The 12210-nt window shown below is 37.6% G+C and overlaps 1 protein-coding gene across 5 annotated transcripts in view; it reads left to right on the top strand.

Moving 5' to 3' along the window:
* Positions 1-12210, top strand: part of CCDC91 (coiled-coil domain containing 91) — a 358743-nt gene that overhangs the window by 289930 nt on the left and 56603 nt on the right. The gene's annotated exons all lie outside the window — the stretch shown is intronic.

Below are 12210 nucleotides of genomic sequence, written 5' to 3'. Positions count from 1 at the left end.
AATTTTTGGTTTCCACCATTCTTGACATGTCTTTCTTATCTCAGCCAGTGGTTCCAGTCACTCAAACCAAAATCCTAGACGTCTTCCTCTTTCCACAACTTACATAGTCTTCCAACAAAACTGACAACTATACTCTAGAATAATACTGAACTCATCAGCTTATCACATCTTCCCACTGCACCCTCTCTAGACCAAGCCACCATCATCTTTCAGAGGATCAAATATGCCTCCAAAATATCTCCTGAGTATGACATTTTATCACCATCTCCACTGCTGTGTCATAAGACCAAGCCACCACCATCCTTACCAGTTCTACTTGTTTCCACTTCTATGCCCCGTAACCCTGCTGCAGCACAGCAGCCCATGATGTATCTTCTCGAAGCATAAATCTGGCCATCATGTTACCATACTTGAAATCTTCCAAAGGTTTACCTAATGTTACCCCTTCAAACAGTCCATCCCGGCCATCTAGGCTAACGTCCCTCCATGGTTTTCTCCCTCCACCGGCCGTGCTCTACTGCCAATGCCTTTTCTTGCCCTAGCACATCATCAGTTACTAAAATCATTTTATATACTGTTTTAGATGATTGTTTTCTATTTCTCTCAAAGAGGAATGGTATGCTTGAAAAGAAAAGGAAAAAAAAAAGTTCCGATGCAGACCCCAGTGGCTGATAGGTTATAGTCCTTCAGTAAATGTCTGCTGAAGAAATGAAAGTGGAGGTCATGGCGAGGGTCGAGCCTGGGGTGATTTGTCTTACTGAAATAGTTGTTCTGTTCAGTAGAGTCTGAGGAAAAGCTGTACTTGCTTTGTTTTTTTGTTTTATGAAGGATCCCCTGCACCATGTCTGCGTCTCATATATCAACTTCATGTTGGAAAAAAAAAAAAAAAAAGTGTTGGTGTAGTCCCTTGCTGTCATGCTGCTGTCAGGCTTCTGTCTTCACTGTAACCATGAATGTTACTTGTCACTGGCAGATGAACGTGATTTTCAGCCATGAGAAAATAATAAAAGGTTCTTAGTTCTAGGGTACTCTAGGATTTTTCATAATGTTTTCGGTGAAATAAATTAACTTCTGTTCTTTCATTTTATGGAGTGGCTCTGAATGTCATTAAAAGCACACATGTTTGTGACTAGATGGATTTCAGTACTTAACATCTTGTGTTAATCTTATTTTTTAAATCCCACTGCCAACCACTTCTGCCTGGTTGGACCACCCGTATCTGGGTTTCTGTGATGCATTCTTTTATGAATAGATTTCCTTTTTCCAGTGGATTTCCCTGCCTTATCTACAAATACCTGTTTTCTGCTTACAAGGGAAAAGATATCACACTGATTCCCATGTTTATGCATCCCAATCAGTTGGAATTTTTTGTCACATTGTTCTTTTCCTAATATGAGAAAACTTCTTATGTCAGTGGAAAAAATATTCTCTCTAGTTCTAGAATCTGATTTAACAGTGGAAAGAGGGGGCATTCCAGCTTAGAAGTACAGGGACAATGGAAATGTCCTCTTGGAGAACTCGGAATTAATGCCCCTTCTCTTCCCATTTCCCACATTTCCTTTCCCAATGTCATTGACTCTATCAAGTAAGAACTATTTACTGAGGCCAGCTTTCTGTCTAGCACTATAAAAGGTATTGTTGGGTAAAGCAGAAGTTGGCCAAACATGACTAATGGGCCTAATCCAGCTTGCTGCCTGTTTTTCTTTTAAAATAAAGTTTTATTGGAACACAGCTACATCCATTTATTTACATATTATCTATGGCTGCTTGTGTACTACAAGAGCAGAGTTGAGTGATTGTGACAGAAACCATATGGCCTGAAAAGCTTGGATTTTTTACTATCTGGCTCTCCAAAAAGTTTGCCAACCCACCAAGTTTATGAATTAATTGGGTTTATTGTGAAAACATGGAGTTAATTGGTAAATCAATAAATACCAATTGCACGTCACTGAAGAGAATAGATACCACAGATTAGTTTTATTGGTTGGGAAATAAATCTCATTTTCAAAGGAGCTGATGATTTTTAAATGTTGAAATGTGGAGAGATTCCTTGTACTGCCTTTCCTCAGTCATTCTGTGCTTTTCTTTGTCAAGTCCCAGATATGCTATGAAATTTAAAGAAATTTAAAACTTTATTAGCAAAGCTATATGTCCTCCATAATTCCCCCCAAATAGACGCGTTGAAGAAATCGCACAGGATTCTCAAGATAATGACATGGTGTATCATAGATCCTCATCTATGCTTAAATAAATGAAAGAGCATGCAAACTGTGAAGGAAGAGAAATTCTGTGCAAATGATGGTTAACACTGAGTATTCAAAATGTGCCACCTTCATGTGGTGTTTCTCAACAGGGAAGAGACTGGCTCTTTTAAGATTGGATGGTAGCCGGAATGTAAACTCCTTCGTTTAGTGTCTGACCCATGGCACATTGTAAGCGCTTAATAATGCGCTTAATAGGGCACCTGGGTGGCACAGTGGATTAAGGCCTCTGCCTTCGGCTCTCGTCATGATCTCGGGGTCCTGGGATTGAGCCTCGCATCAGGTTCTCCACTCAGCAGAGAGCCTTCTTCCTCCTCTCTCTCTCTGCCTGCCTCTCTGTCTGCCTCTCTGACTACTTGTGACCTCTCTCTCTCTCTGTCAAATAAATTTAAAAAAAAAAATCTTTAAAAAAAATTTTAAAAAATGTGCTTAATACTGTCACTGTTTAGAGGAAATTGTCGATTATCTTTCAGACATAGTACTAATTATACTGAGGTGCATGAAAATAAATAAAGCAAATAAATTAACCCTTGATTGTTTCACTCGCAAATATTAAGTAAAGATTTGTATTAAGGAAATACATAACAGAATGATTCACAAGAATATAAAACTAGCTCATTCATCAGTGTAGAAACATCCTTTTTTAAATTTTGTTGTGCTGATTATTAATAACTTATTAATATCTTTTAAACAGCAGGAGAAATTAGCTATGTGTATGTATCTACTCAGCTGCTTCCTTTTCTAAAAAATTTTTATTTAGTTTAACATAAACCCTTAGAACACCACTCAGTGGATTTCCACAAAGGAAGCACACCTGTGTAACCAGCACTGAGGACAAGCAGAATATTGCTGACGTCCCAGACCACCCCCCATGGCTCCTTTCCGTCACTGCTACTCTCTCAGAAGGAACTACTCTCCCGTCATAGGAACAAGCACTGTAAAGATGAATCGAGGTGATGCTAGCATGTTCTTTTAATAAGTCCACAGATTCTGTTGGGCCTTTGAGAACACTCTGTCATTTTAAATAGAGAATAGTCTCCTGACTCTGAAATAGTTTATGCTAAATATGTCAGAGTTCTTTTTACATCCTCAGTAATGTGCTTTGACATGTTTAATATGAAAGCCTTCAGGGGAAAGCAATTATTTTCCTCCTCTTAAACTAGAGAGTGAGGCAGGGTTTACTACATGAAAAAGTTCATGATTAACAACAACAGCAGCCACAGTCATGAGGTCTCGCTAGGATGCCCATTAGTCAATCATGCCCCCTTAGCTAGACCTGGAGAGGTAGAAAGTGGATTTAAAGGACTCTCTGTTCTGCCATCAGCCGGTGTGTTCAGGTAATTTTATTTTTTTGTAGTTTTCCCTGATGTCTGTGAAGGAATTCTTATCTCCCCTTCCTTCTGGGCTCCAAAGGCCATGCTCATTTTCCCTGACAATAACTTCTGCATTCCGAACACTGGATGAGTGAATATCCTAAGAAAATGTTGCGAGAGCTATTCAGTTTTCTATTTCGTAGTTATTTCCCCATCCCAATTTTTCTTTGTTTTACTTTATGTTGTGTGTTTTTAAATTACTTCAAACAAAAAAAACAAACAAACAAAAGGAGGTTATTGTAATTTTTGTTCCCAAATGTTTAGTTTGGCATCGGATGCAAGGCCTCAATTGCAGGTTTGAGCGCCAGAAGCTCAGGCTGAAGACAAGACAGTGGTGGGCAGGCTTGAGAGTTGAATTCAGGAGGAGTGTTTATATTTTCCCAAGGGCCTCATTAACAAGAACCCAAGCCCTGAATTTACTACCAACACATTTTAACGGACTAACTTCTCTGTTCTGTATGGTAGAGTGTCGTCTTAGAGATGTACGTCCTACTTTCTCTTCCCTGTCCACCGCCTTGTAAGCTCCAAAAGAAAATTTAACAGTAAATCCTCATCAAATTTGAAGCTGTGATTTTGTCATAGCTCATGGCACATAATCACACAATAGAGTTTAATTCGTGAATATTTTCAAAATTAGAAACAGCCGAAATGTCCATCAGTTGAGGACCTGTTAGATGGATTACGTTACAGTGGACTGCTGTACATCCATTAAATGAATATTTATTTACATTTATCAGGATGGCTGCAAAATGTCCTGAATAATATTATCTTGTATATCCAAGTGTATTTTGCTGTATATCTCTGTATACATGTTGTCCTAGAAAATATATTTATTTATTTATTTATTTATTTATTATTTTTATTTTTTTTTTAGTCATTTAAAACAAAAGAAGTTTATTATCTTACAGTCCTGATTGTCAGAAGCCCAAAATAGTCTCATCAACTACCAAGGTGTCACTAGGCCTGATTTTTATTTATTTATTTATTTATTTTTCCCATAGAAACTTCAGGAAAGAATATGTTTTAGAAAATATATTTAAATAGGTAAAAGGAAAAGGTGATTTAATGTCTTCTCCCAGAGGTAGAAGGGGAAAGATTTTGTTTCCTGATTTATACTCCGTTGTTTAAATATCTGATATATTGATTGTGTCATAGCTTTAAGAAGAGGAAACCGGTTGAAATAGACAGTTGTGTTGTTTTGTGTCCATTTTTTATATGTCCAGTATTTCAACCTTTTTTTTTTTTCTTTTTAAAGTATATTCAGAATCCTCTCCCCAGCTTTGGCTGCAGGGTCATACAGGTTTTTGACTTGGATGTTCTAGACAGCAATAGGGCTAACGTTTTCCTTTCTCATTTGAGCCATGCCATACTTAGAAGGAAATGCTGACCAATGAAGTCAATCCCAGGACTGACAGTGGTATCAAGGTAGCGAGAGTTCTTTAGCTCAGTTTCCTACTCATTCATCTGGGTCTGTTTTGTGGCTTGAATGGATTAGAGAAACATTTGCATTGAGGCTTTGGGAGAATTTTCACACTGCTCAACTCTCACAGAACAATATAAATGCACAGGATTACGGATGGGATTTATGTAGTCAGTAGGGTAAAATGAGTGCATGCACCTGGGTCTTTTCTGTTTTCTACTGGCTGAGGAAGACACCCTGAGACAGTGGGGACAAAAATGTATGTGTAGGCAAGGGCATGTTTTTCAGGGAGATATAATTTGATGTAATTTAAAGAAGTTCTGCCTTTTTAAAAGCAAGTCCAGTTGCAAGTTGTTTGTGGAAAACAAAACTGATGTGGAAAATAAATTGCCTCTCAAATATCTTATCTCTATTAGTATTTGCTTTATCTTCCAAATATTCTTCATTCTTCAACCTTGCTTTCTCCTGCCTTTTGAGTCCCATAATGACTGAAGTTATTCTTTCTGACTACAATTCAGAGACCAATATTGCCTCTTTTAATTTAGGTGAATATTGGCTTACTTCAACACTTAACCTGAACTGGAGATAAGATTAACACCCTCAGGAAATTGAGAATGCTAAAAAATAGTATCTAATTAGGACTTGTGACAGGTTGTATTTTTCAAAAATAATCATAGCAGTGCTCCCAGTCCAACATTCTCTTGCCATACCCCATCAATAAGCAGAGTCTCTTCCCCCCTCCCCTTGAACCTGGGGCTGAACTCTGTGCCTGTCTCAACAAATACAATCTGATGGCTGTGACCCCGAGTGATTCTGAGGCTAGCTCAAACAAGGCAATAAGGCTTCCACCTATCCATTTTTCTCTCTTCACATAATCACTTGTGAATCTAGCCATCATGCTGTGACAGAATCCCAACTAGCCTCTGAGGGGACCACATGAGAGGCCCACGTGCATAGGAGCCGGCCTCCAGCCAGCTTCAGCCACCAGATGTGAGCGAGCAAGCCCACAGCTGATTCTAGCTTCTGGCCTTCAGATCTTCCAGCTGAGATCCCAGATTTCATGGAGCAAAGACAGGCTTACAGTGACACCATATTGCAATCCCTAACCCACAGTTCATGAGCATAATAAATCATTGTCTTACACTGCTGAGTCGTAGGGTACTTTGTTTTGCCACCATAGTAACTGGTACAGAGCCACTTCTTCATTAGAGACAGATGAGGAAGTATCTGTAGACAAGGGCAAAATTCTTTTTCAGAGATAATTTTATATCTCCAGGGTGTGGCTTGGATTCAAAGGGTAATTTTTAAAAGGCAGATGGAGCTAATATTGAAACGTGTGGAGAAAAGAGTGACCAGAGGACAGGTTATTAAAAACCACCTGAGTGAAGAGAGCCTCTCCATTCAGAAACCACCAAAAGGAGTCTCCATTAGGCCCGATTAAGCACTCTTTGTGAATCAGGCTGTTTCAGGACTTGGAGTATTATCTAGACTGATGGAGCAGTCCTGAATATTGCATTTCAGAGAGATCTCAACATGTCATTAACAAATGACATGACAGAAGCGCAAAATGAGCAGTGCCAGAAAGCAACTAGGCCAGATTTCTCCCTGCATTATATCTGACAAAGTTTAGAAAATGAATGGTTCTCAATAATAACAATTTTCAGTGATAGAAATTAAGAAGCTGGACAGATTTTTTTCATGTTATTGTTATAAATTTCAAAATGTGTATAATTTTATTATACACTTATACCTATTATATCTATGTACCATAAAAATAAAGGCACTCTGCTCTTCATTATTTACTGATGCAAACATCTATTTCACACGATACTGTATTTTATTGATCGATGGTGTACACTTAAAGAATATCGTAACTAGTGTACTGAGTACTTTACAAAAAACTTGCAGTTTCTTTTACTCATTTTAAATTCCTTGCACATAGGACACCTGGGTGGCTTTGTCAGTGAAGCATCTGACTCTTGATTTCGGCCCAGGTCACAATCTCAGGGTCGTGAGATCAAGTCCTGCATCAGGCTCTGTACTAGGCAGGCAGTCTGCTTACGATTTTCTCTCTCCCTCTCCACCCCCCCACCCCGCCGTGCTTGTGTGTGCTCTCTCTCTCTCTCTAAAATAAATAAATGTCTTGTACATACCATTTTTGTGAAGACAAAAATACCATTTGTTGAAATTTTTGAAACTATAGTGTTTTTCCTAAAATATAATGGCTAAAATAATTTAGCCATAATTATCTCTTCTTGTTTTGTTCTTTATTCAGCAAACATTTAGTGAGTCCATATTATATGCCAGGTACTGCACTAGACCTTGGAGGGATAGAAGTATACACATCCTGTTTTCCTAGGGTTTTCTTAGGGAGCCTACCTGTAGTCAGGCATAAGGCTGACAGTAAACAAATGTGTGGTATTTGAGGGTGTTAAAATGCCTTGTGGTTCAGGGGGATGAGTTAGTGATGCAGGTGAAGAGCAGGTGTGCTGTCTTTTGGATAAAGTGCATGGAAGCAGGCCTCAGTGATGAACTGAGGTTGGCACTGGGGAAGGACTTGAATGTACAGAGTGGCGAAGTCACGCAGTTATCTAGAAGGATCTCCCAGATGGAGGAAGGAGCAAGTGCAAAGGGCTGATGTAGAAGGGAGCTAGGTTGTATTTAAAAACAGTCAAGGAAGACAGGGTGGCTGGAACCAAGTGGGCAAAGGAAAGCCTGCAGGGCTAGACAGCGTCAGAATGTGCCTAGAGGAAGGTGAAAAAATTAGACTGATTCAGTCTGAGTTGTGAATATCTTTATTAAATGCTGCTGATGTGTCCAGTAAAATGGGGACTTGAAATGAGCAGTCCTTAACTAATGTAATATCTCGTAAGTTCACATTGAAGGGACTTCAAAATTATAAGGTAATCTCTAGAAGGTGTCATATTTGTGATTATAGAATTTTTTAAATTATAAATACATATATTTCAGAGAAGTAAAAGAGTGATCAAGTTTTAAGCATAAGATATATTGCTAGGATAAAAATAAGGGAAGGAATAAAAAGAAATAGTGTAAAAAATCCAGATTGTAAAAGAATACATTTGTTTGTTTTAATAACTGATGTGGAGTATTACAGGATACATCTAAAATCATAAATAATTGTTTTGTTTATGATGTCAACAGTTACGACACACTGGGAATTCCATCCTTTATAACCATGTAGCTTACAGTAAGTTTAGTTAGCAACTTAAAAATGTGTAAGGGGGCGTACAATACCAAAATATTTAGAGACCACTGAATCATACCAATTTGAAAACCGTGTCATAGGTTTGTCAGGTACTGATGTGTGGTTAGCTTTCTCTATTCCACGTGACATGGTGTATGAATAACCTTTATCAGCCATTAAGAAAAATGGGTATTTGGGGCCATATGTGTGTCCAGGAAAGTAATACTGGGATGGGGCAGTTTAAGTTCTGTCCAAAGAACTCCTTGAAGCACTTGGGTCAGTAGCATTCATACTTTCACCAAACTATTAAATATTGACCAAGAAGAAGATACTATTACTAATTTGTCTTGCCGTGTATGATATTTCGACACTATTAATTAGTTTTGATGGCCCCAATACCATATTTGATTGGGAAATTATATCAGTGCATTTCTTTAATATCCATTATGCTTTCTTTATAAACAAAACACATGTCTACATGAAGCTTTAATCAAGTTACCTGCTTTTGATTATGGCATAATTCTACTTCAAAATATTTTCCTTGAGTCTCTTTTCCTTTTTTTTTTGAGATTTGTGGAATTGTAACTTTCTAGTCATACTTAAAATCAGGCATCTGTAATCTCTGTAATTAGGAGCAAGTTTCCAAAACAAATACTCTTTATTTTTACATTAAATTTTTTCACTTTACTTTCTGTTAATAGTTTGCTTGCCTGTGGGGTTATGTACTATCTTTGAATATTTTCTTCTAGACTAATTATTCTGGTTTTGTCCATTTGTCAAATAATTCATGATTAATTTTTCAGTAAGTTCTACTTAAAGTGTTATTGGTAACTATAGTTTTCATATTTTGATTATCTGATAAATATATTTCTCAGTTCTACTTTTCCCTTTTTTGCATTACCAAAGATTATTGAGATGTATGTAATTAAAAATTATGTGGTGCCCTTATAAGAACTTTAGAATACAGAAAATATAGCCACTAAAAGGATCCTTAATATTTATTTAGTGTGCTCCCTCTCCCACTTACCTGTTTTGGATAAAATAGCAGAGTAATGAGAACCAGATCTTATAATGTTGCTTTGTAGTGATTTCTTTTTCAAATTTTATTTGAAAGGTGTTTCCTTAGCCTTTCCAACAACTTCACTATTTGATTTGAACAACAGATGTACTTTGTGGTCTTTATCACACACATATTTTGTAACAGTTCCTTTATCAAATCTTTTCTTTCAGGTCCCTATATTTCTATATATTCTAGGACCTGAACAGTCTTTTACAGTATTATTCTTCCAACATAATTTGCTAAGGTTGATTTAAAAAGATAGCCTCCCCACAAATATTATTTTTATTAAATCTTCACCTTGTCTCATAAAATATTACACGTTAATTCAGTGTGACAGTATGAGTATATACTCTGGAGTCAGGAACTTACATGTTCTAAATATGGTTTTACTACTCATTGTCAGGTATAGAACTTTTTGATATTTTAATTTCCTCACCTGTAATATAGAAGTGAAGATCATAATTTAGTCAGTTCTTACTTTCCATTCTACTTCTGAGACTTCTCTGGAAATACTGTTGACCCTTCAGGAATGCAGAGGTTAGAGGTGCTGATATCCCACACTTGAAAATCTACGTATACAAATAAATACCTTTGGGCTCCCCCCAAATTTAACCACTGATAGCTTACTGTTGGCCTTATCAATAACATAAACAGTTGATTAGCACATATTTGTATGTTATGCTGCATACTGCATTCTTATAATAGAGTAAGCTAGAGAAAGTATAGTATTATTAAGAAAATTATAAGGGGGCACCTGGCTGGCTCAGTTGAAAGAGCATTCAACTCATGATCTTGGGGTCATGAGTTTGAGCCCCACATTGGGTGTAGAGATTACATAAGCACAGATAAATAAACTTTTTTAAAAAAAGAAAATCATAAGGAGGAGAAAACACATTTGCAATACTGTACTGTAAAAAATCCACATAAAAGTTGACCCACATCATCCAAGCCCATGTTGTTCAAGGATCAACTATATTAAATTAACCTGTTGAAATGAAGGAAGGAATGCTGAGTCCTAATATTAATACTCTGCACCACTTTTTGTGAAGAGTTTTATACCAGTGACTGTTGCATGTCATTAGCTTTTTTAATACAATGAAGCTTTGTAGAATGACCGTCAAATAGTGAGATAGGGTCCCCTAAGAGGAAGAAATGCCAGTTATCTTTCTTTGCTTTCTAGGACTTCATCCCACTTTTTTGATGATTGCTCCACATGCTTCATCAGTCAAATGGAGCTGTTGTAATTCTGTTTCCTATCTATAGAATACATGTAGAAACTGTCCGTGACACTCCCCAAAGGCCTCAGTCCTTCTCCTGATGCCCTTAATAAACAAGACTCAAACATGTCTCTTCTTTTTTTTTTTTTTACTAAGAATTTTTTTTTTTTACTTTTTAAAAAATTTATTATCAGCATAACAGTATTCATTATTTTTTCACCACACCCAGTGCTCCATGCAATCCATGCCCTCTATAATACCCACCACCTGGTACCCCAACCTCCCACCCCCCCCACCACTTCAAACCCCTCAAATTGTTTTTCAGAGTCCATAGTCTCATGGTTCACCTCCCCTTCCAATTTCCCCCAACTCCCTTCTCCTCTCTGAACTCCCCATTTGTTATGCTCCACAAATAAGTGAACCATATGATAATTGACTCTCTCTGCTTGACTTATTTCACTCAGCATAATCTCTTCCAGTCCCGTCCATGTTGCTACAAAAGTTGGGTATTCGTCCTTTCTGATGGAGGCATAATACTCCATAGTGTATATGGACCACATTTTCCTTATCCATTCGTCCTTTGAAGGGCATATTGGTTCTTTCCACAGTTTGGCAACCATGGCCATTGCTGCTATAAACATTGGGGTACGGATGGCCCTTCTTTTCACTACATCTGTATCTTGGGGGTAAATACCCAGGAGTGCAATTGCAGGGTTATAGGGAAGTTCTATTTTTAATTTCTTGAGGAATCTCCACACTGTTCTCCAAAGAGGCTGCACCAACTTGCTTTCCCACCAACAGTTTAAGAGGGTTCCCCTTTCTCCACATCCCCTCCAACACATGTTGTTTCCTGTCTTGTTAATTTTGGCCATTCTAACTGGTGTAAATACAGAAAGGGAAATTAGAGAATCGATTCCATTTACTGTAGCACCAAGAACCATAAGATACCTGGGAATAAACCTAACCAAAGAGGTAAAGGATCTGTACTCGAGGAACTACAGAACACTCATGAAGGAAAGACACAAAAAGATGGAAGACTGCTCCATGCTCTTGGATTGGAAGAATAAACATTGTTAAAATGTCTATACTGCCTAGAGCAATCTATACTTTTAATGCCATTCCAATCAAAATTCCACCAGTATTCTTCAAAGAGCTGGAGCAAATAATCCAAAAATTTGTATGGAATCAGAAGAGACCCCGAATCGCTAAGGAAATGTTGAAAAACAAAAATAAAACCTGGGGCATCACGTTACCTGATTTCAAGCTTTATTACAAAGCTGTGATCACCAAGACAGCATGGTACTGGCATAAAAACAGACACATAGACCAGTGGAACAGAGTAGAGAGCCCAGATATGGACCTCCAACTCTATGGGCAAATAATCTTTGACAAAGCAGGAAAAAATATACAGTGGAAAAAAGTCTCTTCAATAAATGGTGCTGGGAAAACTGGACAGCTATATGTAGAAGAATGAAACTCGACCATTCTCTTACACCGTACACAAAGATAAACTCAAAATGGATAAAAGACCTCAACGTGAGACAAGAATCCACCAGAATCCTAGAGGAGAACTTAGGCAGTAATCTCTTCGATATCAGCCACAGCAACTTCTTTCAAAATGTGTCTCCAAAGGCAAAGGAAACAAGAGCAAAAATAAACTTTTGGGACTTCATC

Source organism: Mustela erminea, chromosome 6 (assembly GCF_009829155.1).
Source record: "Mustela erminea isolate mMusErm1 chromosome 6, mMusErm1.Pri, whole genome shotgun sequence".
NCBI lineage: Eukaryota > Metazoa > Chordata > Mammalia > Carnivora > Mustelidae > Mustela > Mustela erminea.
This window is presented reverse-complemented; position numbering and strand designations above follow the sequence as displayed.